This window comes from Carcharhinus amblyrhynchos, chromosome 11 (genome assembly GCF_965287045.1).
Source record: "Carcharhinus amblyrhynchos chromosome 11, sCarAmb.v2.hapA, whole genome shotgun sequence".
Taxonomy (NCBI): domain Eukaryota; kingdom Metazoa; phylum Chordata; class Chondrichthyes; order Carcharhiniformes; family Carcharhinidae; genus Carcharhinus; species Carcharhinus amblyrhynchos.
The window spans coordinates 88,714,802-88,742,171 of NC_137334.1; the positions used below are offsets into that span (position 1 = coordinate 88,714,802).

General features: G+C 46.4%; 1 protein-coding gene across 2 annotated transcripts in view; it reads right to left on the reverse strand.

The window, feature by feature from the left end:
* Positions 1-27,370, reverse strand: part of adcy5 (adenylate cyclase 5) — a 292,719-nt gene that overhangs the window by 182,811 nt on the left and 82,538 nt on the right. The gene's annotated exons all lie outside the window — the stretch shown is intronic.

Consider the following 27,370-nt stretch of genomic DNA (forward strand, 5'->3'; position numbering starts at 1 on the left):
GGGCATATTTCTTACCTGTTTCCAGCAGCCTTCATTATACACTTCAGAAGAAAGGGAAAGTTTTCATTTATATAGTGACGGGGGCAGTACGGTGGCACAGTGGTTAGCACTGCTGCCTCACAGTGCCAGGGATCCGGGTTCGATTCCTGACTTGGGTGACTGCATGGAGTTTGCACGTTGTCTGCGAGGGTTTCCTCCCGGGCGCTCCAGTTCCTTCCCACGTTCCAAAGAATGCAGGTTAGGTTAATTGACCATGCTGAATTGTCCCTTAGAGTCCCCAGATGAATAGGTTGGGGGAATAGCAGGGTAAATAATTGGGGTGACGTGGTTAGGGCCTGTGTAAGACACTCTGTTGGAAAGTGGGTGCAGATTCGATTCCCGGCTTGTGTCACTATCTGTGCAGAGTCTGCACGTTCACCCCGCGTTGGCTTCGGTTTCCTCTGGGTGCTCTGGTTTCCTCCCACAGTCCAAAAGAGGTGCTGGTTAGGGCGCATTGGCCATGCTAAATTCTACCTCAGTGTGTCTAAACAGGCACCGGAGTGTGGCGACTAGGGGATTTTCACTAGTAACATCATTGTAATAACCAATAAATAAACTTAAAACCTTAAAAGATTTCCATGAGCCAAGGATGTCCCACAGTGCTCTGCCACCAATAGATTTCCGTGACCACTCTTGTAAGATCGGAAACATGGCGGCCCATTCGCGCACAGCAAGCTCCCGCAAGCAGTGGGGCGATGCTGGTTGAGGGATAGATATTGGCCAGGGCACCAGTGCTTCAAAGTGGTGCCACGGGAACATTAACGACCACCAGCGAAAGATTTGTCTGAAAGGCTCTCGCAGTGGAAACAACGGCCCAGGTCTTGAGCTGGTGAGGCCCCCACGTTCCACTGGAGAGGCGAGAGAGCTACTTGCTAAGTCACAGCTGACGTCCCACTAAACTCATTATCTCAATTCGGCATTTCAATATGAAATGTAAACCGTTCCCCAATTTCATAATTCGAGACAGACGCTCTGTGGAAATGTTTTACCATTCCGGAGCGTTTGGACAGAGAATGATGCATTGGGTCTCAGTGCAAATATTCACAAAGTGGCTATTTTTAACTGCGGTTTATGGAAAATCTTGTTCTTAGTATAAACAATCGACAAGTTGGTTCTGAAAAAAACAAGCGCACTTGAGCTCAACATAACCCACTCATGCTAAATTGTTTGAAAAATGATGCTGTTACTGAGAACACTTACGCCAATTAAACTACAAGGATGCAAAATAAAAACAGCTTTCGAGTCCCCCAGGGTCTGCCCCCTTTTTCTAAAGTCAAAGAGTATCACCACATCCAACCTCACAGAAATTGTTATTCATTTAACCAGACAGATGGGGAACGGGAAATTGAAATAATTCAGCAAACTATAACGTGCGGGCCACGATGAACAGAATAGATTAGCCTCAACAAAGGGTCAGCTTCCTTTCGCTAGCTGAAAGCGATGATGTCTTGAGACCCCTAGCTGGCCATACCGTCACATCTGGTGATCTCCACAGCTGCCCTTACAGACTCAGGACTCTGGAAAAGGCTACAGGCCTCAGCTGGAACAGTCTGTCCAATCCTGAGCTCCACTCCTGAGGAGCAGTGTCAAAGTCTCACAGGGAGACAAGAGGAAGACTGACTCGAGTTACGTTCTACTTTTCTTTGTGGAAGATGGGCACTGCTGGCTGTCCTTTCCTTGTCACATAGAAACATAGAAACTAGAAGCAGGCCCTTACAGCCTGCTCCGCCCTCCATTTTGATCATGGTTGATCATCAAATTCAATATCCCCGATCCTCCCTTCCTCCCATATCCCTTGATCAACATGGTAGCACAGCGGTTAGCACTGCTGCTACCATGGACCTGGGTTCGATTCCCGGCTTGGGTCACTGTCTGTGTAGAGTTGGCACATTCGCCTTGTGTCTGCGTGAGTTTTCTCCGGGCGCTCCAGTTTCCTCCCACAGTCCAAAAATGTCTGGGTTAGGTTGACTGGCCATGCTAAAATTGCCCCTTAGTGTCCTGAGATGCATAGGTTAGAGGGATTAGTGGGTAAATACGTAGGGATATGGGGGTAGGGCCTGGGTGGAATTGTGGTCGGTGCAGACTCGATGGGCCAAATGGCTTCTTTCTCTACTGTAAGAATCCTATGATCCCTTTAGTCCCAACAGCTATATCTAATTTCTTCTTGAAGTCAGACAACATTTTGAGCTCAATTACATTTTATGGTAGTGAATGCTACAACTAAGTGGCTTGTTAGGCCATTTCAGAGGGTAGTTGAGAGTCAACTACATTGCTGTGGCTCTGGAATCATAGAATCCCTACTGTGTAGAAGGAGGCCATCCAAATCTGCAACGATCACAATCCCACCCAGACCCTATTCCCATAACCTTAGATATTTACCCTGCTAATCCCCCTGACACTACAGTCAATTTATCATGGCCAATCAACCTAACCCACACATCTTTCGGACAATGAGAAGAAACCGGAGCACCCGAAGTAAACCCACGCAGACACGGGGAGAATGTGCAAACTCCACACAGAGAGTGACCCAAGGCCTGAATTGAACCATTGTTCGGCCCATCGAGCCTGCACCGACCACAATCCCACCCAGGCCCTACCCCCATATCCCTACATATTTTACCCACTAATCCCTCTAACCACTGTGCCACCATGCCACCCCATGTAAACCAGGTAAGGACAGCAGATTTCCTTCCTTAAAGAACATTAGTGAAGCAGATAGGTTTTTCTGACAATCGACAATGGTTTCATGGTCATCAGTAGATTCTTAATTCCGGATATATTTTATTGAATTCAAATTCCGCCATCTGCCATGGTGGGATTCATAGAATCATAGAACCCATATAGTGCAGAAGGAGGCCAGTTGGCCAATCGAGCTTTCACCGACAACAATCCCACTCAGGCCCTATCCCCCAGGTTTTTTCCCTGTTAATGCCCCTGGACACCAGGGGGAAATTTAGTATGGCCAATCAACCCTAACCTGTACATCTAAACCCACGCAGACACAGGGAGAATGTACAAACTCCACATCGTCACCTGAGGCGAGAATTGAACCTGGATCCCTGGCACAGTGAGGCTACTGTTCCGGGAACCTGGAATCCCAGAGTGTTTGCTGAGTACTATCTGTGAGTATCTGCAAAGAGCTAGGAACCAATTAGCTAGGAACCAATATGTGCAAGTGTTCCAGGAGGCCACATTTCATGGCTGCACTTGAGGCTGACGTGACATGTGGCAGAAACAGTGGACAAGGCAAGGTAAAGATAAATAGTTCAGATCTTTCCAAGCCCAGAGTGTAATTGTTATCAACATCTGGGGACCAAACGGTAACAAGAAAACTTGGCAAATGATATCAGGGTGAGATTACAGCTACAGAGACTGGAGGAGCTGGGGTTTTTCTTTTACAGCTGAAAAGATTTTGTTTAACGTTTATTTGTTCGTCACAAGTAGGCTTACATTAACACTGCAATGAAGTCACTGTGAAAATCCCAGAGTCACCACACTCGGGCGCCTGTTCGGGTACACTGTGGAGGAATTTAGCACGGCCGATACACCTAACCAGCACGTCTTTTGGACTGTGGGAGGAAACCGGACCACCTGAAGGAAACCCACGCAGACATGGGGAGAACACGCAAACTCCACACAGACAACGACCCAAGCCGGGAATCGAATCCGGGTGTGTGGCGCTGTGAGGCAGCAGTGCTAACCACTATATGCCGCCCTCATTTTGGGAAGATTGGATGAAGGTGTTTACAATTATGAAAGGATTTTGGTTCAATAATGAAGAAGAAACTACCTCCGCTGGCAAGGGGGTCAGTTAGCAGAGGGCACAGATTTTAAATCCTTAGCAACAAGGTCGTAGCGCAGGTATTGCGAATTTTTATTTTTACTCAGTGACTTACGATCCGCAGTGCATTGTGTGAGCAGTGGGAGCAAATTCAATAGTAACTTGCAAAAAGGAATTGGATCAAGACTTAGAAAAGCAAAATATACAGGGGTGTGGAGAAAGCGCAGACCACTGCAATACTTTGCCAAGCGTACACCATGGATGGCTCGATGAGATGGATGGTCTACTCCGGCTCCGACATTCCAAAGGAAGCACAAAGTCGTCAATGCCTTCTTAGGGCACAACATGAGAAACAGAAGGATGGGGAAAGAGAGGGTCGAATTAGATATCTCTCTCAAGAAGCCAGCACAGGCACAATGGGCCAACTGGCCTCCCCAGAACTATAGAAGCCATACAGTGCAGAAAGTGGGCCATTCTGCCCATCAAGTCTGCACCGACTCTCTAAAAAGCATCCCATCCCAGGCCCCCTTCCATAATTCCACCCATTTACCATAGCTGATCCACCTAACCTACACATCTTTGGATATTAAGGGGCAGTTTAGCATGGCCAATCCTCCGAACCTACACGCCTTTGGTCACTAAGGAGCAGTTTAGCATGACCAATTCAACTAACTTGCACATCTTTGGACGGTAAAGGGCAAATTTTCCTATTCCGCACGCCACTGGAATCGGAGCGGGCGTGGGGTGGACCATGGAAAAGTCTGTTGACCTCAGGCAGGACTTTCCGGTTTCGGGATGAGCCAGGCCGGAAAATCCCGCCCCTAAAGTGCGGTTTATTGTGGCGAAACCACCTAACCTGCACATCTTTGGACACCAAGGGGCAATTTAGTTTCACGAAACCATACTAACCTGTACATTTTTGAAGTGCAGGAGGAAACTGGAGCATCAGAAGGATATCCACACAGACACAGGAAGAACGTGCAAACTCCAGAAAGACACCCAAAGTTGGAATTAAACCCGGGTCCCTGGCACTGTGCGGTAGCAGTGCTAACCACTGTGCCCCCCTGCTGCAGTGTACGCCTCTATGCATGGCATGAGAGAACGGGAAAGTAAAAACAGACTCTCTCACACTAACAGCCAAAGGAAACAGAGAAAAGTATTATTGGTTTCACATGAGTGAGCGCAATGTACCAATAAAGGGACTGCAGCACTCAAACTATACCACTTAAAATAAACTAATTTAGTGCTAAACTCCCACGTTACCAATTTTCCTCCCGGATCATGCCATGTGTATGTTGCCCAGTTTCCAAGAAGGTAACTTTCCACAAATGAATACACAACCAAGGCTAACTATCCTTTCTCGAGATCCCAAACTCCCGGGGGCAAGCGAGGGGACACGTTTTTCAGGGATTGCCTCGTTTAGTGATTGCTACTCAACATCCCTGAACCAAAGAGATGACAATCTGTCCATTTTTCTCATTGCTCTGAGTGGGATCTTGCTGTGTGCGCAGTGAGCGCCAGGTTTCCCTCCGTTACATCAGTAACTGAAACGTCAAACGTATCGGCTGTTAGGTGCTCGGAGACGTCCTGAGATGTGAAAGGCTTCAAATCAATACAAGCTCTTTCTTCAAGAAAACAAAGTAGAGCAGGAACAGGCCATTCGGCCCTCTGAACCAATGGCACAATCCAGCAAGATCGTGGCTGATCCTCTGCCTCAACTCTACCTTCCCGCGCTCTCCCCAGCTCTCCTGGGGTGGCACAGTGGTTAGCACTGCTGCCTCACAGGGCCAGGGATCTGGGTTTGATTCCCAGTTTGGGTCACTGTCTGTGTGGAGTTTGCAATGTTGTCTGCGTGGGTTTCCTCCGGGGGCTCCGGTTTCCTCCCACAGTCTGAAAGACGCGCTGGTTAGGTGCATTGACCCGAACAGGTGCCAGAGTGTGGCGACTAGGGGAATTTCACAATAACTTAATTGCAGTGTTAACGTAAGCCTTACTTGTGACACTAATAAATTAACTTTAATATACACCTCGATTCCTAAAAATCTACTGACCACCTTCTTGAATTTTAAAGTTTATTGATTAGTGTCACAAGTAGGCTTATATTAACACTGCAATGAAGTTACTGTGAAAATCCCCTAGTCGCCACACTCTGGCACCTGTTTGGGTGCGTTGAGGGAGAATTTAGCATGGCCAACGCACCTAACCAGCACGTCTTTTGGATTGTGGGAGGAAACCGGAGCACCCGGAAGATACCCACGCAGACACAGGGAGAATGTGCAGACTCTGCATAGACAGTGACCCAAGCCGGGAACCAAACCCAGCTCCCTTGTGCTGTGAGGCAGCAGTGCTAACCACTGTGCCAGCGTGCCACCTCACTGAACGATACTGAACAGTACAGCATCCTCTACAGAACGCCACAGATTCACCCCACTTTGAGTGGAGCAGTTTCTCATCGTCTCTGTCCTAATCGTCCCACCCCAAGTTGGGAGCTACAAGGAATCAGACATAAAAATGCAACAAAAACCGGTCTGGCCTACGTGTGGTGTCACATGTAGGCCAGCCCAGGTAGAGACATACTGAACCAGAGACGGGAGGGGACAGTGGTTTCTGGAATTTGAGATTTTATTAATTCAATTCTTAGATTCCACCAGCCGCGGTGGTGGGATTTGAACCCGTATCCCCGGGGCGTTAGCGTGGACTTCAGAACTGATCACATCGCAAAGAATATATGCAACAATAAGCAAGCCAACCACAGCAATCTGATTGGTAGCAATGGGGCGATGGTGGTGTAGTGCATTGTTACGAGACTAGTAATCCAGGTTAGTGCTCTGGGGGCATGGGATCCAATCCCACTGCGGGATTTTTATTCTTTAAAAAACTTTAGCAAGGAAAGGAAGGACATGATGGCACAGTGGTTAGCGTCGCTGCCTCACAGTGCCAGGGACCCGGGTTCGATTCCCAGCTTGGGTGACTGTCTGCGTGGGGCCCGCACATTCTCCTTGTGTCTGTGTGGGTTTCCTCCGGGTGCTCTGGTTTCCTCCCACAGTCCAAAGATGTGCGGGTTAGATGAATTGGCCAAGCTAAATTGCCCCTAGCGAGTCCCCCTTAGTGTCAGTGGGGGTTAGCTAGGGTAAATGCATAGGGTTATGGGCATAGGGTCTGGTCGGGATTGGTGACTGTGATGGGCCGAGTGGCCTCCTTCTGCACTGTAGGATTCTATGATCTACGACACTTGCCATCCTCACCTGGTCTGACCCACACATGACACCAGACTCACAACAAAGTGATCGCCCTGGGTCGGACAGTTCAATTGCAGTTAGGGATGGGAAATAAATTCTGGCCTTACCAGTGACACTAACATGAAACAATAAATTTAAAAACCATACCCATGTAATTATGAAAATTCAGTGTGCATTTGTGTCACCTCAGTTGTTTAATCACTGTGTGTCATTGTGTGTTTTGTTTGGTGGTTCTTCCGCCTTCTAAAGATACTCTGGATTTCCCCATTCATTAATGATTGACATTCATTCGCTTCCTTGTTGACACATGCAATGCCCAGTTTTCAAAGTGCAGTTTTCTTTTTGTTTGAACACCTCAGTGCACCTAGCCTATTTTTACTCCAATTAAAACATGTCTTGTGACTCCTGGGTAAGCATTGGGATTGTCAAACGTGACTGCAAACATTGCAATTCCTCGACTGTCACCGCGCTTTGCCAGTGCGATGCAGCCTATTTATTGAATGAAGACGAGACCCCGATTTTCTGTCCAACCACTTACCTTTATTTTCTTTTCCCCGCGCTCATCTGACCGCATTGATGATGCAACTGGGTGTTTTGCTCCATATTCCGCGGTGGGACAGGTCTGGCCGCCATACTGAAAAGACATCGCTGTTGAAGAATGAAGATGGACCTCTTGAGAAAGATGTTGGATCTCCAGGAACATCCAGAGGCTGGGAGATAGATCTCCCTCCAGGACACTAAATCTGGAAGACCCACCTACAGATGCACCGCTCCCCCCCCACCTCCGCCCCACCCCACTGCTGTGGTGTTCCGAGGTCCAAGATTGTTGTCTGTCTATATTCCAAACTCCGGAGGTGCGTTCCGACATCCTCATCATCACACTGCCCTAACTATGAGTGTAACACTACATTCTGCATACTGCACATTCTCTATATACGGTACGTTTTGTCTGTATAGTGGGCAAGAAAAAATACTTTTCACTGTATCCCAATACATGTGACAATAATAAATCAAATCAAAGAAATGTTGTTCCGAACATGTTTTGCACTGGCGTGTTTTCCCACTGGGGTCACAGAGAATCGGGTGGGGAGGGAAGATTCCAGTCGGGACATTCATCTGCACCCTATTAGCAGGATGCAAATCAGTTTCATGCCTGCCTACGGAGGGTTCCCTGATCCCCCATGGCGAGCACCAGCAGAAGATCCCATGGGGAATCTATGTCGACGTGGAACCTTCCACCATCCACCTGCCATTGAAGTTGCTGGTGGGCGCACGGGGGAAATCCCACCCAATGTTTCAGACCTTCCAGCAGAAATGATGCTGGAATGGCTTCGCAGAAAAGGCCATCAATCCAGTTTCGTAGAATCTACAGTGCAGAAGGAGGCCATTTGGCCCATCGAGTCTACACCAACAACAATTCCATCCCAGGCCCTATGCCCATAACCTCACATATTTGTCCTCCTAATCCCCCTGACATGAAGGGGCAATCTACCTCCCATCCACTGACTTTGTCTACACTTCTCACTGCCTCGGCAAAGCAGCCAGCATAATTAAGGACCCCACGCACCCCAGACGTTCTCTCTTTTACAGATGCACCATAGAAAGCATTCTTTCTGGTTGGATCACAGCTTGGTATGGGCTCCTGTTCTGCCCAAGACCGCAAAAAAATACAAAAGGCCCAGTCCATCTCACAAACCAGCCTCCCATCCATTGACTCTGTCTACGCTTCCCACTGCCTTGGCAAAGCAGCCAGCATAAATAAGGACCCCACGCACCTCGGGCATTCTCTCTTCCACCTTCTTCTGTCGGGAAAAAGATACAACAGACTGAGGCCACGTACCAACCTTTGAAGAACAGCTTCTACCTGCTGCCTTCGGAATTTGAATGGAACTACCTCGCATTAAGTTGATCTTTCTTCACACCTTAGCTATAACTGTAACGGTACATTCTGCACTCTCTCAGTTCCTTCTCTATGTACGGTATGTTTTGTCTTAATAGCGCGCAAGAAACGATACTTTTCACTGTATGCTAATACATGTGACAATAACAAATCAAATCAAATACCATGTCCCATTAACCTAACCCGCACATCTTTGGAGTGTGGGAGGAAACCGGAGCACCCGGGGGAAGCCCATGCAGACACGGGGAGGATGTGCAAACATCACACAAGCTAAAGCCAGAATTGAATCTGGGTCCCTGGTGCTGTGAGGTAGCAGTGCTAACCATTGTGCCACCTGAAATGTTAACTCTTGTTTCTCTCTCACACGGATGCTGCCAGACCCCACTGAGTATTTCCAGCATTTTCTGTTTCAATCCCACCTTTGAAGGCCGCTAATGAATCAGTTGAGTTTTTAACGACATAAACACATAATAGTTTGCCAGCGCTAGGTCACAAATCAGACACATTTATGGAACTGAGTGCTAAGTTGTTGTGCAGTTTAAATGCACAATTTCTTATTTGATAGGCCACAGTATAACCCTTAAGCAGCTGCACGCACAGTTCAGGCCTGTTAGTGCTCCTTTTCAATTTACAATATCAAATAACATCTCAGCAATACCTGCACGGCCAGCCGCAGCATTCAGCATGGGTCAAAAGGAGCTGGAAAATACCTATCCAAACACACCCAAGGCACAACTGCTTACCAATCATTTTCACTGAGACATTTCTTCACCCAGAGAGCGGTGAGCCTGTGGAATCCATTCCCACAGGAAGTAGTGGATGCCAAAACATTGAATTTATTCAAGAGGCAGCTGGATATAGCACTTGGGGTGAACAGGATCAAAGGTTGAAGCAGGGTTAGGCTATGGACGATCAGCCATGATTGTAATGCACAGTAAGTTGTCTCACAACACCGGCTTAAAATCCAACAGCTTTATTTGGTAGCACGAGCTTTTGGAGCACTGCTCCTTCATCAGGTAACAAAGCAGCAGTGCTCCGAAAGCTCGTGCTACTAAATAAACCTGTTGGACTTTAACATGTTGTGGTGAGACTTCTTACTGTGCCTACCCCAGTCCAAACTCCACATCATGATTGGGATAAATGGTGCAGCAGGCTCGAAGGGCCAAATGGCCTCCTCCTGCTCCTATCTTCGCGGTTTCTATGTTTCAATGATCAGACAATTGCCACACAAACTGACTGAACCGCAGCGATGGAAGCTCTCCTCAAGTGACCACTCCAAGACCACTTCTCGCCATCAGCTGCCGGCCCTCCCCCACCGACACAAGGCCTCTGTCTGAAGTACACAGAGCGTTGCGCATTGATTTAACCACCCTCTCGGAGGGTCGACCCAGTAATAATGCTTCTTATCACAATCCAGTGCCACAGAGGGCTATTGAGGCTGGATTGTCAAGGCTGAGGTAGACTGGTTTTTAATCAGTAAGGGAATCAAAGTTAAGGCGGGGAAGTGGATTTGAAAATAGGAAAAAATGGCCTACTGCGGGCTCCTATATTTTATGGTCTTATAGCACTCATAAAGCAATTAGAAAGGAAGGATTTGCATCTTTGGGAATTAGTGGGTGGCACGGTAGCACAGTGGTTAGTATTGCTGCTTCACAGTGCAAGAGACGCTAGTTCAATTCCAGCCTTCAGTGGCTGTCTGTGTGTGGAATTTGCACATTCTCTCATTAAATGCGTTCAGGATGCCCGTGGAGAACTCCCCCTTCTCTTCTTCTGGTAATTTGCAAAGGGATCCACCTGAGGTGGGGCCTCGTTTCTCACATTTCACCCTTCTACAGTGCAGCTCTCCCTCAGTACCCCACTGGAGTGTCAGTCCAAATTATGGGGGGTCCAGTATCCTGAGTGGGACTTCAACCCACAACTTCCTGACTCAGAGGAGGAAATGTCGCCCACCAAGACACAACTGGCCCCAGAGAATCGGGGGATCAAACAAAAAGATGCACACTTTTCACATAAAAATAGCCTTTGCCAAAGCTTCTCTCAATTGAAGGTGGAGAATAGCTCAGAGAGATATGTCTGTCACGGAGGCCAGGCTGTATTGCTTTAGAGAAGGAAATCCTCCATCCTTACCCAATCTGACCTACACGTGACCCCTGACCTCCAGCAATGTGACTGCCCTCTGACATGGCCTAGCTAGACAGCCAGTTGTACTGCAGACAGTTCATCACCGTCCTCTCAGGGGGCGAGCTTTGAAGGGAAAGTGACTCTGCAGTCTGCTGATCCGTGGGTTATTTAAAGTTCTTGGGTACGGCTTTCCAAAGTGGTTCTCACATTTTAAAAAAGACAAGTTTAAAAAGAGAAGCCTGCCCGTCATACAGCAACTGTCACGGAGAGAGAAGGAGGAGCCTCAACGGATTGAGAAAAACAGGAATTCTCCTTCTCCACAGAAACCACACATTCTCTTTCGCCTTAGATTTCCATACATCACAGAACTGTTACGGTGCAGATGGAGGCCATTTGGCCCATCATGTCTGCACTGGCTCTCCAAACGAGCATCGTGACTCATTGCCGCTCCCCCGCACCCCTGCATATTATTTACATTACACTTGCTTCTTTGTCAAATCACTTTAAATCTGTGCCCTCTCATTCTTTAACGAGTGGGAACAGTTTCTCCCTATCTCTGTCCAGCCCCCTTACGATTTTGAACATCTCAAATCTCCTCTTAGCTTTCTTCTCTCCAAGGAGAACAGTCCCAACCTCTCCAATCGATCCTCATAACTGCAGTTTCTCATTTTTTAAAAAATTTGTTCGTAGGATGTGGGCATCGTTGGACGCCCCAAGGTAATTTAAGAGTCAACCACATTGCTGTGGGTCTCTGGAGCATTACCCTAAGATTCTGGGAATAACCACTACACCACTGCCTGCCTCTCATTCTGAATTATTCTTGTAAGCCTCCTCTGCACTCTCTCCGCTGCGATTATATCCTTCCTTTGGTGTGGCGCCCAGAACTGTACATTCCAGCGGAGGTCTAACTAGTGTATAAATTCAGCATAATCTCTTTGCCCTTTTACTCTAAGCCCCTATTAATACAGCCCTGAACACTGTACGCTTTACTAACTGTTCTCGCCACCTGTCCTGCCATCTTCAATGATCTAGACATATATACACCCCGCTGCTCCCGATTTTAAGAATTTTACCCCTTATTTTCTGTTGTCTGTCAAAATACTTGAGACTGAATGAAGAGACGAAGACTACAAAAGTTGCATTCCAAAGTCTTTCCTTCAGAGGCCTAACTTGTTTCAATGCGGATATTTGATGTCCTTCCCACAACCTTGGCTGAACATATTCAACAGTAATTCAATCTTCAATCACCAACGACTAACATGTTGATGGGACAGGTGGGTAGAGGAGGGGGAGGCTCTTCCCGGTCCCACCTTTTTACGGGATGCCCCATGGCAAAAGCTTCGATTCATTCCAAGCGATCAACAAATGGATTGAGAAAGAAAAGTGTGATTTGCACTGGGACAACCTCAGAACTTCACAAAGCATGAAGGACTTCCAAAGTGTAGTTGCTGTTGTAATGTTGGAAATATCACACCCAGCTAGTGCACAGCAAGCTCCCAGGTAATGTGTTTTGGTGATGTTTCAGTTGAGCAGAAATCTTCACAAAGACATTAAGGAGAACGCCCTAGTTCTTTGAAACGTGTGCCATAGAATCTTTTTCACCAACTCAGAGATAGGCACTGGGGCTAATGAATCACCTGAAAGGTAGCATCTCTGACAGTGCAGCACTTCCAAGTACAGCACTGGAGGTCTTCCCACCATAATCTCAAGAGCAATTAGAGATTTGTTTTTAATTCGTTTGTGGGACATGGGCATCGCTAGCTGGCCAGCATCTATTGCCCATCCAAGGGCACTTCCTTCCTCCCCGCTTCTTCCATTGAGAAAAAGAGGATACAAAAGTCTGAGGTCACGTACCAACCGACTCAAGAACAGCTTCTTCTCTGCTGTTGTCAGACTTTTGAATGGACCTACCTCGCACTAAGCTGATCTCTACACCCTGGCCGTGATTGTAACACTACATTCTGCACTCTCTCCTTTCCTTCTCTATGAATGGTATGCTTTGTCTGTATAGGCGCAAGCAACAATACTTTTCACTGTTTACTAATACATCTGACAATAGTAAATCAAAACAAAGAGTCAATCACATTGTTGTGGTTCTGGAGTCACATATAGGCCAGACCAGGTGAGGACAGTAGATTTCCTTCCCTAAAGGACATCAGTGAACCAGGTGGGTTTTTCCGACAATCGACAATGGTTTCATGGTTATCAAATTCTTAATTCCAGATTTTTTTTATCGAATTCAAATTCCATCATCTGCCGCGATGGGATTTGAAATCGGCTCCCCAGAAATTAGCTAAATTTCTGGATTAATAGTCTAGGGACTAAATCTCAGGCGAAGGGGAGTGTGTGGTTTCTGCGGAGAAGGAGAATTCCTGCCTTTCTCAATCCGGTGAGGCTCCTCCTTTTCTCTCCGTGACAGTTGCTGTATGACGGCTACCAGGCCATGGCTCCCCAAAGAGGTGATGAGCAGTAAACGTTAGCCTGTAGTGATGCTCGCAGCCCTGGGGAAGAATGATTTTTCAAAAGCCACGACTTGGGGATGTGATCTCAGGGCTTTCTAACTCACAGCGAGCAATTCTACCAAAACTAACGCACCTTGGAAATATATTAACATGCAGCTGCAACTGTGGTCAAAGCACGTCTGCTGCAGGCAAGCCATTTTTCTTTACTTGTTTACCAGATGTGGGTGTCACTAACAAGATTGCGCGGCTTTGCTCTTTCTTTAGTTGCTCACTACAAACATTTGGAATATCGTGTTCAGTTCTGGTCACCCTATTACAGAAAGGATATTATTAAACTAGAAAGAGTGCAGAAAAGATTTACTAGGATGCTACCGGGACTTGATGGTTTGAGTCATAAGGAGAGGCTGGATAGACTGGGACTTTTCTTCCCTGGAGCGTATGGTACCTAGGGATGATCTTATAGAGGTCTATAAAACAATGAGAGGCACAGATCAGCTAGATAGTCAATATCTTTTCCCAAAGGTAGGGAAGTCTAAAACTAGAGAGCACAGGTTTAAGGTGAGAGGGGAGAGATATGAAAGGGTCCAGAGAGGAAATTCTTTTCACACAGAGGGTGGTGAGTGTCTGGAACAAGCTGCCAGAGGTAGTAGTAGAGGCGGCTACAATTTTGTCTTTTAAAAAGCAGTTAGACAGTTACATGGGTAAGATGGATATAGGGGGATATGGGCCAAATGCGAGAATTGGGACTACCTTAGTGGTTAAAACAAGGGGCAACATGGACAAGTTGGGCCGAAGGGCCTGCTTCCATGCAGCAAACCTCTATGACTCTATGACGGTGAACTGCTGTTAGTAATGGAGTTTCCCTAGTGCTGTCAGAGATGGAGTTCCAGGAAACTGGAACCAGAGTGACAGTGGGGATATGCACAAACTGGAATTCAAAGCGTTTGATGGAAACCAGACATTACATGTTTTGCTTCAAAAATTTCCAAACTGATTATCAAGCTCTGCTGATATGCAGAGCTATAATAACTCCAGGAGTTGGCCGTAAGGGAACAGTGCTTTATTGCTCAAAATAAAGTAAAAACCACAAGCCTGTGGTGAACACAACAGGTCTCAACTGGGATAAGCAATAATCAACCCGCTCAGGGGCCTGCTTTATACAGAGATCGGTATACAAGCTCCACCTGGTGACTCAGCTAGCAATCCCCAGAGAGCTCATATTCAACGAATCCTACAGAGAGATCAATCAGTGATTCCTCATTGCAAATCCTGGGGGGTTACCATACCAGTCAAACTGAAGGAAAGAAGATACGAAGATGAGACATTCTCAAGTCAACTATGGGGTAGGCTCTTTCACACTCTGCAAACGAGATATTTAATCTTATCCTCAGCTGGTTTCCATTAATACAGTCTGACACTTCTATTTCCTGTGTAAATTATAAATACATTCTCACAGAGTATGATTGCCAGTTTAATAGCAATTAGATCTGAATTATGGGCGAGGGCCTTTGCCCAGGCAAAGCTGGGTCAAGATTGTCCACCTTCGGACCCGCAGAGTTGGCTGGGGAAGCAGACTGTCCATGCAATGAGCTGGCCTGGTTTCGCACACAAGCCTCAGGAGCAAGGCCCTCATGAGTAGGGCCCTCAGGTACCCAGTTCCCCGACTATTAGCGTTGCTAACCCTCCATGCTGCCCCGGGAGACAGCTGCAAACGGAAGGCCAATTTCTCGGGTATTGCAAGAGACTCGCACTTCCTGCCCCGTGTACTTCCTCTCTCTGTCACTTTGCCCCCGCACGCCCATCAGGTCTCACCGACCTGCAGCTCCGAGCAGAGAAAGAGGGAGGCGGGAGAGTCGTGAAATCAAACTACTCAACAGAAACGTAAAAGATGTGGACAATAGGAGCAGGAGGAGGCCAGTCAGTCCTTCGAGCATATTCATTATGATCACAGCTGATGCACTCCTGGCCAATGAGAAAATATAAAACACAAACCCAGTTCGACCAAGTTCACATCAGTGATCTGGGGGGGGTGGGGGTGCATAGATGCTAGCTTTGGCTGCAGTGCCCACTATAATAAGTCTTTGAAGGCAGAAATCCCTTCACCAAAATCCCTTTATTTACAGTTCCGAAAGGACAACACAGAGTTGTTATCAGTCAACAGTCTACCTTTAGGAGTGCCAGAGGAACTGACACTCCCAGTTAAGTACAAGGAGAAGACTCCCTGATCGGCCCATCAATTGGCTCATTAAGCGGCGACATCTTTTAGCATCCAACCAAATAAATGAAATCAAATGAACTTCGGGACTCATTAATCAGGGAATTCACATTCCAATTGGCCAACCTCAATGGCCTGATTAAAGTCATGACACCCACATCCCAAGAATGGGTTAAAATAGAAAGCAGCACTTGTTGTGGGGAACATGGAACTCACATGGAGTCTTAATAAATTTCTAAACTCAGTGCAAGGTAAAAAAAAGAAAGGCCCATTTGTTACTCACGTGCTGCTTTTCACACGGAGCTGGGAGCCCTGTAGCCACGTAATAGTCAGTGTACTGACAAGGCAGATACTCTTTCAACTCCAACTCTGGCACTCAGGCACTAAATTAAATTAGCTAGGCCCTGCTGAACTTGATGGAGATCAGAGGCCCAGGAATCTTTTGAAGCCTGCAGTCACCGTTTCTGAAGTTAAGTCAATTATTTTTCTTTTTGCTGATTGACTTTTATTTCCTTCACCCTTCACACTGAAGGCACCAGGTATCGGAAGGCGCTTTTCACTGTCATGAATGGTTAAGGAGAAGGAAGAGAGCGTTCAATCCACATCAGGCCAGCTCAGCCATATCACTGCACCATGCTGCTGCCTCAGCAATCTCAGTTTCCCATCCAGGCCTCTTCCCCCTTAGTTAGTAGGTAGGATCATAGAATCATTATGACAGAAGGAGGCCATTCGGCTGAAAAGGTCCATACTGGCTCTTAAAGGGCAATTCAGTCTGTCCTATTCCCCTGCTCTATTCCTGTAGTCTTGTCCTACAAGACAATGGTCCGACAATGGGCCTACCATGCATTAAGTTGATCTTTCTCTACACCCTAGCTATGACTGTAACACTACATTCTGCACTCTCTCATTTCCTTCTCTATGAACAGTGTGCTTTGTTTATATAATGCACAATAAACAATACTTTTCACTGTATACTAATACATGTGACAATAATAAATCAAGTTAAACCTATCCAACAGTTCAGGTCACCCAAGAACGTAACATCTAACTCCACACAACTCCTACAAGACCAGCAAGGTTTCCAACTCCCCCAGACTGCAGGGATTCTGAGACCATGCAGGGCCCAACGAGGAAAGGGGTGGAGAGACAGCCTCCAAGTGCGTTACCTCTCCAGCACCCTCAGTGTAACCTCTCTCCAACGTCCAGCCCTATATTTCAGCACTTCACCTGCTCACGGACTGGAAATACTCACACAGCAGCTGCAGGCCTGAAACACTGAACTACAGATCACCCAACCCTGATAAGGTAAATTACAGTTACATTGATGGGTGTTTTTAAAGATTCATTCGTGGGCCATGGGTATCACTGGCTGGCCAGCATTTATTACACTGCTCTCCGAGGGTAACTAGGGACGGGCAATAAACTCTGGCCAGCTAATGATGCCCACGCTCCACGAATGAATGAATAAAAAGTTGTTATTGGAGGACAGTTGAGAGTCAACCACATTGCAATGGCTCTGGCATCACATGTAGGCCAGACCAGGTAAGGACAGCAGATTTCCTTCCCTCAAGGACATTAGTGAACCACATGGGTTTTTCCCTGATTTTATGGTCATCAGTAGGTTCTTAATTCCAGATATAGAAATCATAGAAACCCCAAACTGCAGAAGGAGGCCAGTCAGCCCATCTATTCTGCTCTGACAACAATTTCAACCTAGACCTTATCCCTGTAACTCACATATTTACCCTGCTAATCCCTGTAACCTACATATCCTGGGACACTAAGGATCAATTTAGCATGGCCAATGCATCTAACCTGCACATCTTTGGACTGTAGGAAGAAACCGGAGCATCCGGAGGAAACCCATACTGACAAGAGGAGAACACGCAAACTCCACACAGACAGTGACCCAATCAAACCCAGGTCCCTGGCGCTGTGAGGCAGCAGTGCTAACCACCATACTGCCTTGAGACCTTTTAATACATATATATCAATATCTTTTATTGAATTCAAATTCAACCATCTGCCGTGGTGGGTTCTGAACCCGAGTCCCCAGGACATCAGCTGAGTTTCTGGATGAATAATCTAATGATAATATCATTAGGCCATCACCTTCCCAGTGTCACAATGTCAGGGGTCAGGAGGTTGGGTGAGTTGCTGCAGTGCACCTTGTACATGGAACACAGTGGAACTCTTTCAGAGTTAGTAACCCCAGTCAGGACTAAACTTTGCCCCAGTGTCTCCGAAGCTTGCTATTACCATTTCTATTTCTGTCACACATGATGCAATAAAAGCACAATGACTCCAAGGCGCGGTGTTGTGCAAAGTCTGGCATAGAGGTGACCAGTGACCACACTCTGAACTGGACCCAACATATAAATAGGGTAGCTACAAGAGCAGGCCAAAAGCTGGGAATTCTGCACCGCATTACTCATTTTCTGACCACCCAAAGCCTGTCCACCATCTGCAAGGCACAAGTCAGGAGAGTGATAGAATATTCTCCCCTTGCCTGGATTGGTGCAGCTCCAACAACACTCAAGAAACTCGATGCCATCCAGGACAAAGCAGCCAGTTTAACAGGTACCCTTTCCACCACCTTCAATATTTGCTCCCTCCAAGACTGATGCACAGTGGCAGCAGTGCATACCATCTACACCAGATGCACTGCAGCCACTCACTAAGGCGCCTTCCAAACTTGTGAGCTCTATCACCTAGAAGTACAAGGTCTGCTGATACCTGGGAACACCACAACCTGCAAATTCCCCTCCAAATCACACACCGTCCTGAGTTGGAAACACAGTGGCCGTTCCTTCACTGTCACTAGGTCAAAATCCTGGAACTCCCTCCCTAACAGTGCTCCAGGTATACCTACACCACACGGACCGCAGCGATTCAAGGAAGGCAGCTCACCGCTATCTTCTCAAACATAACTAGGGATGAGCAATAAACGCTGGCCCAGCCAATGACGGCCACACCCCACGGAAGAATTTTGAAAAATTCCACGTGTTATCCTGCGGATGTCTTTTTATTTTATTTATGCATCTCAAACTTAAGCCACAAACTTAAGCTTCTTGAACAGCAGTTGATTAGACAGAAAGAACTTTCATTTATATAGTGCCTTTTACAGTTTCAGGACATCCCAGAGTGCTTTACAGCCATTGTCATGTAGGAAACACAGCAGCCAACTCCTGCACAGCAAGCTCCCACTAACAGTAATATGATAATGACCAGGTCATCCGTTTTTCTTAAGTGATGTTGATTGAGGGATAAATATTGGCCAGGACACCAGGGAGAATACCCACGCTCTTCTTTGAAACAGTGCCCATGGGATCGTTTATACTCACTTTTTAAAATGTTTTCATTCTATCCGTGGGTGGCATGGTGGCACAGTGGTTAGCCCTGCTGCCTCACAGCACCAAGGACCCGGGTTCAATTCTGACCTCGGGTCACTGTCTGTGTGGAGTTTGCATGTCTTCTCCATGTCTGCGTGGGTTTCCTCCGGTTTTCTCCCTCAGTCCAAAGATATGCAGGTTTGATAGACTGGCCGTGCTAAATTGCCACTTAACATCAGGGAGATTAGCAGGGTAAACATGTGGGGTGAAGGGGATAGGGTCTGGGTGGGATTGTTGTCAGTGCAGGCTTGATGGGCTGAATGGCCTCTTTCTCCACTTTATGGATTCTATGTTCTATTCTATGATTCCATCTAAAAGACCAAATTTAAATTGAATCCAATTCATGGTCCTCACGAGAGGGACAAACAAGATCCAACTTGGGCTTCATCAAGTAAGATCCAAGCTGACAAGATGAGGCACTGCACCCCATCCTGGGCTTAATCTGACACTTCATCCTAGCCCAAAGGTCAAGATAGCTTTGAAAAATCGCATCAGGTGACACCTCAGTTTAACCGCATGGCAACCCCAGTCATTGATTCAACGCTAGCCTGAGAGACCTGCCTGATCACTGACTCCTACCTGACAAGAGCAGATTTAATGTGTCAACTCAAAGACAGCACCTCTGACAGTGCAGCACTCCCTCAGCACTGACCCTCTGACAGTGCGGCACTCCCTCAGTACTGACCCTCTGACAGTGCGGCACTCCCTCAGTATCGCATTGTACTGTCAGCCTAGATTAACAATATTCAATTGAATAAAGCCATATGATGAGCGTGTTACAAAACTTCTAATCCAGAAGGAAAGACTTTTAACACAAATTGTTTCCAAAGGTTCACAAGTTTACCCATCATTCAGCATGAAATTGAATTACTTGTCCTTGCCTAGCAATTATACTTTTTGCTAATCTGTTCGTTTAACTGATTTCTCACAGATATTCAAACTCCGTGCAACAAAAATAGAGTTCAGAAAAAGGTCAAGAAACACAATCAGGCAACAATGCGTTACTAACCCCCTGATTTTAATCACTCCACCATTGGCAGCCGTGGCCAGTCGCTCTAGAATTCATACACTATATTTCCACCTCATTCTCCTCCTTCAAGATGCTCCTCAAAACCCACCTCTTCATTAAAATCTTTGATCACCCATAACAATGTCTCCTTACACAGCTTGGCATAAAATCGTGTTTGATCAAAATGCTATGAAGTGATCTTGAATGTTTTCCCACATTGCGGCTGCTGTATAAATGCAAATTGCAGCCATTTGTCTGGGTTAAGTGTCGAAGTTTATTTATTAGTCTTACAAGTAGGCTTACATTAACAGTGCGATGAAGTTACTGTGAAAATCCCACACTCCGGCGCCTGATTGGGTACACTGAGGGAGAATTTAGCATAGCCAATGCACCTAACCAACACATCTTTCGGACAGTGGGGTGAAACTAGAGCACCCGGAGGAAACCCACGCAGACACGGGGAGAACATGCAGGCTCCGCACAGCGACCCAAGCTGGGAATCGAATCCAGGTCCCTGGTGCAGTGAGGCAGCCAACTATGGGAGGAAACCGGAGCACCTGGAGGAAACCCATACTGACACGGGGAGAACATGGAAATTCTGCACAGACAGTGACCCAAGACCCATGGTGTTGGTTAGGTGCATTGGCCATGCTAAGTTCTCCCTCAGCGTACCCGAGCAGGCGCCGGAGTATGGGACTTTCACATGTAACTTCATAGCAGTGTCAATGTAAGCCGACTTCTTGTGACACTAATAAATAAACTTTTTATACTCTGACACTTAACCCAGACAAATGGCTCCAATTTGCATTTATACAACAGTCGCAATGTGGGAAAGCATTCAAGGGCACTTCACATAGGATTTTTATCAAACAACATTTTATACCAAGCCGTGTAAAGAGATAGTGGGATGGGTGATCAAAGGTTTTAATGAAGAGATGGGCTTTGAGGAGCATCTTGATGGAGGAGAATGAGGTGGAAATTTAGTGTATGAATTCTAGAGTGACTGGCCACGGACGCCAATGGTGATTAAAATCAGGGGGTTAGTAACGCATTGTGGCCTGATTGTGTTTCTTGACCTTTTTCTGAACTCCACTCTAGTTGCATGGAGTTTGAATTACTTGTGAGAAATCAGTTAAACGAACAGATTAGCGAAAAGTATAATTGCCAGGCAAGGACAAGTAATTCAATTTCATGCTGAATGATGAGTAAACTTGGGAATCAAACCCGGGTCTCAGGCGCTGTGAGGCCAAAGTTCTAACCACCATGCCAAAGGCCATTCAGTCCGACACTCATTCCATTCCCTATTCCCTCTTGGGCGCATCTATTTTCATTTTGAAAGAATCAAAGCTTTTTGCCTCAGCCATTTCCTGTGGTCAAGAGGTCTGCATTCAGACAACTGGGGAGATGCTGTAATGGTAACGTCACTAGGCTACTAATACTGGTTAAACCCAAGCTAATCTTCTGGCAGCGTGAGTTCAAATCCCACTGAGGCAGCTGCTGGAACATAAATTCAATTATTAAGCTGGTTTTGGTAATGGTAACTATGGAGTTATCATTGATTGTTGTAAAACCCCATCTAGGTCACAGATAGCCTTCAGAGAAGGGAGTCTGCCACCTTTACTATGGCTGCCAATGCTCCAGGGTTGGCCCGCAGTTCCCAGAAGTTGAAAGTGGGAGGCGTTGGCCTAGTGGTGTTATCATTAGACTATTAATCCAGCAAGTCATCTAACGTTCTGGGGACCCAGGTTCAAATCCCACCACGGCAGATGGTGAAATCTGAATTCAATTTTTTTTAAAATCTAGAATTAAGAATATGCTGACGACCATGAAATCATTGTCAGAAGGGGTGGCACGGTGGCACAGTGGTTAGTACTGCTGCCTCAAAGCACCAGGGATCTGGGTTCGAATCCTGGTTTGGGTCACTGTTTGTGTGGAGTTTGCATGTTCTCTGTATGGGTTTCCTCCCGCAGTCCAAAGATGTGCAGGTTAGGTGCATTGGCCATGCTAAATTCTCCCTCAGTGTCCCCAAACAGGCGCTGGAGTGTGGCGACTTGGGGATTTTCACAGTAACTTCATTGCAGTGTTAATTTAAGCCTACTTGTGACACAAGTAAATAAACTTAAACTTTAAAAACCCCATCTGCTTCATTAATGCCCTTTAGGGAAGGAAATCTGCCGTCCTTACCTGGTCTGGCCTACATGTGAATCCTGAGCCACAGTAATGTGACAGACTCTCATCTCCCCTCAGGCAACTAGTGGTGGGCAATAAATGTTGGCTAAGTGGGCATTACGTTCCACTCCGTGTTCTGGATTCTCCCACAAGTGAGGTATTCTCCCTAGATTTGCCCAGTCCAGCCCATTCATTATTGGAAAGACCTCAATCAAGTCTTTCCAAAGTCTCCTCTCGTCTGAAGAAAAGCCTCAGCCTGTTTAATCTTTCCCGACAGCTGTAGCTACCCATTTCCAGTTGCATCCCTGGCAATGTTCTTTACTCGTTCTCCACTGCTACTTCATGGTACCAAGACTGTGCTCAGTCATCTAAGGTGCAGCCTGACCAGGATCCCACACTAGGTTAGGATGCAAGGGAAAGGAAACAGTGGGTGGGATTTTACAGCCTCGCTCGACCCGAGACCGGAAAATTTCACCCAAGGACAATGGACATTTCCATTGTTCACCCCTTGCCCCCTCTGGTTCTGTGGCGGGTGAGGTGACCCTTCATTGAGCAAGATACGCAGTACACAGGGCAGAGGGGAACGCACAAGGTATTGGAGACACATTATTCTAACACTTCATAACTCACTATTAGATCTCAGCTGGATTACTGTGTCCATTTCTGGGCACCACACTACAAGAAGGATGCCAAGATCTTGGAAAGAAAGCATTGGTTATTTACCAAATTGATATGATATATGAGGGACTTCAGTTATATGGAAATTTCACACCCTTAACCTTGCCAAACAAGAACATCGCTGTTCCAAAAGGCCCCCCGCAGAGTTCGTTGGCTTTGTGTCCTTCAGATCTTTAAGATCTGAGATGGAGATGAGGAGGAATTTCGACTCTCAGAGGGTAGTGAATCTGTGGAATTCTTTACTACTGTAGAGACTGGGTCATTAAGTATGTTCAAGGTTGAGATGGACAGATTTTTAATTAGTAAGGGAATCAAGGATAATGGGAGTAAGGTGGGAAAGTGGAGTTGAGGATCATCTTATCAGATCTCAATGAATGGCAGAGAAGACTTAATGAGCCAAATAACCTTTCTTTTTAATTCGTTTGCGGGACATGGGTGTCACTGGCTGACCAGCATTTATTGCCCATCCCTACTTGCCCTTGAACTGAGTGTCTCACTCAGCCATTTTCAGAGGGCAGTTGCGAGTCAACGACATTGCTGTAGGCCAGACCAGGTAAGGACAGCAGATTTCCTTCCCTAAAAGACATTAGTAAACCAGATGGGTTTTTCCAACAATCGAAAATGGTTTCCTGGTCATCAGTACATCCTCAATGCCAGATAACTTTTATTGAATTCAAATTCCACCATCGCCATGGCGATATTCGAACCCAGGTCTCCAGAGCATTAGCTGAGTTTCTGGATTAATAGTCTAGTGACAATACCATTGGGCCATTAGCTTCACCCAAGCCTATTTCTGCACCTATGTCTTATGGCCTAATCATCAGGGCTTCTCTCCAGACAGCTCCACTTGACGTCTGTTCCATGCAGCTCTCTCTTTAACTTGGAATCCGCCACGTTTCATCCCTGAGACCTCTTTCCAATCTCTTTGTCTTTGCCTGAGACGTCCTGCTCGACCCTGTCCCTCTTCCTGTGCCCTGCACCTTTGGACACCTTTCTCGGTGATGGGTGGTCTGTTTCAGGTCACCTGACCTGACCTGACCTGGAGTTTCACGCATTTTTATTTCTTTGCCTGTTTTTGTCCGTGCAGGGCTGGTCCCCGGGCTGAAGGACATAAAAAAACACAAACTGCGCGTGCAAAGTCATTTCCCAGCTAGCACATTTCATCTGCTTTAATGAGATCATCTCTCATTCTTCTAAACTCAAGAGAATACAGGCCCAATCTCCTCAACCATCCCAGGAATCCATCTGATGAACATATGTTGCACTCCGTCTCTGGTAAGTACACCCTCCCATTGGTAAGGAGACCAAAACTGTACCCAGTTCTCCAGATTCTATAGAACTGGCTCTGTACCGAGGCTACACACAATTTCAGCAAGATATATTTACTCCTGCACTCAAATCCTCTCGTAATAAAGGCCCAACTGCCATTTGCCTTCCTAATTGCTTGCTGCACCTACATTTTTGCTTTCAGTGACTTATGAACAAGGACACTTTGTCTATCAACATTTTTCAACCTCACCATTTAAGAAAAATTCTGCATTTCTGTTACTCCTGACAAGGTGATTTTTTTTTTTACATTTTTCCCCATTAAATTCCACCTGTCATGTTTGATTTGATTTGTTATTGTCACATAGATTGGTGTACAGTGAAAAGTATTGCAGACTGTGGGCAGGATTTCCCACGCTCACCTCAAAACCGGAAAATTCTTCTTGAGGCCAACGGACCTATGATTCCCGTGGTGAACAGCACAGGAAAATTCCAAACTATATGTTCTTGTTCACTCACTTATCCTGTCTGAATGTTCTTGAAGCCTCTTTACATTCTCCCCAAAACTCTCACTCCCACGGGGTGGCATGGTGGCACAGTGGTTAGCGCTGTTGCCTCACAGCGCCAAGGACCAGGATTTGATTCCCAGCTCGGGTCAGTGTCTGCGTGGAGTCTGCAAATTCTCCCCATATCTGCACAGGTTTCCTCCAGATGCTCCGGTTTCCTCCCACAGCTAAATCTGCCCTCAGTGTACCCGAACAGGTACCAGAGTGTGGCAGCTAGGGGAGTGTCACAATAACTTAATTGCAGTGTTAATGTAAGCCTACATGCGACAATAATAAATAAGCATAAAGTTAAGTTTTGTGCAATCAGCAAAGTTGAAAATATTACATTTGGTCCATACTTCCAAATCATTGATATGGATTATAAACAGCTAGGGTCCAGCACTGACTATTGTTTAACCCACTAATCACAGTTCACCAACCTAAAAATGTTTATTCCTACTCTGTGTTTTCTGTCCGTTAACCAGTTTTTATTCCATGCCAGTAGGTTACTCCCAATCCCATGTGCTTTAATTTTGTTGATTAACCTGTGTGGGTTCTTATTGAAAGCCTCTTGAGAATCCAAATACATCACATTAACTGGTGCTTCCTATCCATTCTGCTAGTTACAGCATCAAAAATCTCCAACAGGTTTGCCAAAACCATGTTGATTCTGTCCAATCGTACTATTATTTTCTAACTGTCCAGTTACTACATCCTTTATAATAGATTTTAGCATTTTCCCTACTACTGATGTCAAGCAACAGGTCTACAGTTCCTCACTTTCACCTTCCCTCCATTCTTAAATACTGGGGTTACATTTCTTACCTTTCAATCTGTTGGACCTTCCAGAATGTATAGAATTTTGGACATTGACAACCAATGCATCCCCTACCTCAACAGCCAACACTTTCGACACTCTGGGATGTAGATCATCAGATCCAGGGAATTGGTATACGGTGGCACAGTGATGAGCACTGCTGCCTCACAGCACCTGGGACCCAGCATCAATTCCAGCCTCGGGTCACTGTCTGTGTGGAGTTTGCCCATTCTCCCCGTGTGGGTTCCCTTTGGGTGCTCTGGGTTTCCTCCCACAGTCTGAAGATGTGTGGGTTCGGATGACTGGCCATGCTAAATTGACTCTAATGTCAGGGGGATTAGCAGGGTAAATATGTGGGGTTACGGGAATAGGGTCTGGGTGGGATTGTGGGTCATTGCAGACTCGATGGGTTAAATGGCCTCCTTCTGCACTGTAGGGATTCTATGATCAACTTTCAATCGCATTAATTTCTGGGAGAAACAGTTTTCACCGGCAGAAGCCTTGGTAACCAGAGAACACGCAATTAAGATGATTGGTTCAAGAACCAGAGGGCGAGATGGGGAATTTTGTTACACGGTGAGTTGTTACGATCTGGGATGCGCTGCCCGAAAGGGCAATGGAAGCAGATTCAAGAATAACTTTCAAAAGGAAATTGGATAATCACTCAAAAAGGAAAAATAATAAGTACAGGATTCTTTTATGGTGCTCGGGAGTGCAATTGGATAGTTCTTTCAAAGGGTTGGCACGGGCTTGATGGGCTGAATGGTGTCCTTCTGCGCGATATGAATCAGCAGCAACCAACAGTCTGAACAACACAACTGAGCTGAAATAATCGGCCGGCCGGGTGAAATGAAATATAAATCTGTGACCAATGCAATCCAGACATCTGTTTGTACTTTTTCACTTGGTTTCCTTCCCTGCTGCAACCCGGGAGGTCCCAGCTAGTCACCACACCCAACAAGGCACACAGCGGAGATCACTTACCCAGGAACCAGCCTCAGAGTTCTGAACCGCAGCAGGACATCGTCCGCTCGCTCCACGACCGCGACGGGACACCGCAGCACACGTGGAAGAGGCGGCTGTGGGGGGGAAGTCTCCTCCTCTCCCACCCTCACACTCCGGCAACAGTCCAAAGCAGCGATCGCTCCTTTGCCCGATCGGGTATCTCCTTACGGTCCTCACACTGCAACATTCCTGTATCCTGCTGCTTCATGGAGACGTGGAATGGTGACGAGAGATTGCAAGCCCCCTTTCCTTAAGTTGGCCATTCACAAGACCCATGCTGCGCTCTAATATTCACCCAACTATGAAATAAAGGAAAAAGCAATGGTTAACGATCACCCCCGAACTGAACCACAATCGTGAAATGTAACTGGAGATAACACCGTTTCACGACAAAAGAAAGGTTTGCATTTATATAGCACCTGTCAGAACTTTAGGACATCTCAAAGCACTTTACAGCCAAGTACTTTTGAAGTGTAGTCACTGAGGAGCCAATTTGCACATAACACATTCACGCACGCCTGCTAATGACCAGATGATGTTTTCTGTGATGTCAAACACTGGTTGTGCCTCGACAATCTGTGTGGAACAGATTGGTTAAAAGGTTATTTGGATTCGCTCAGTACTAAGGATCGAATTAGTGTCAGAGATTATGGAAGTTCAACTTGCTTCAGATTCGAGGCGACAACACATTGAATTCACAAAAAAAAGGTGACGATTCCATGCAAAATAGCT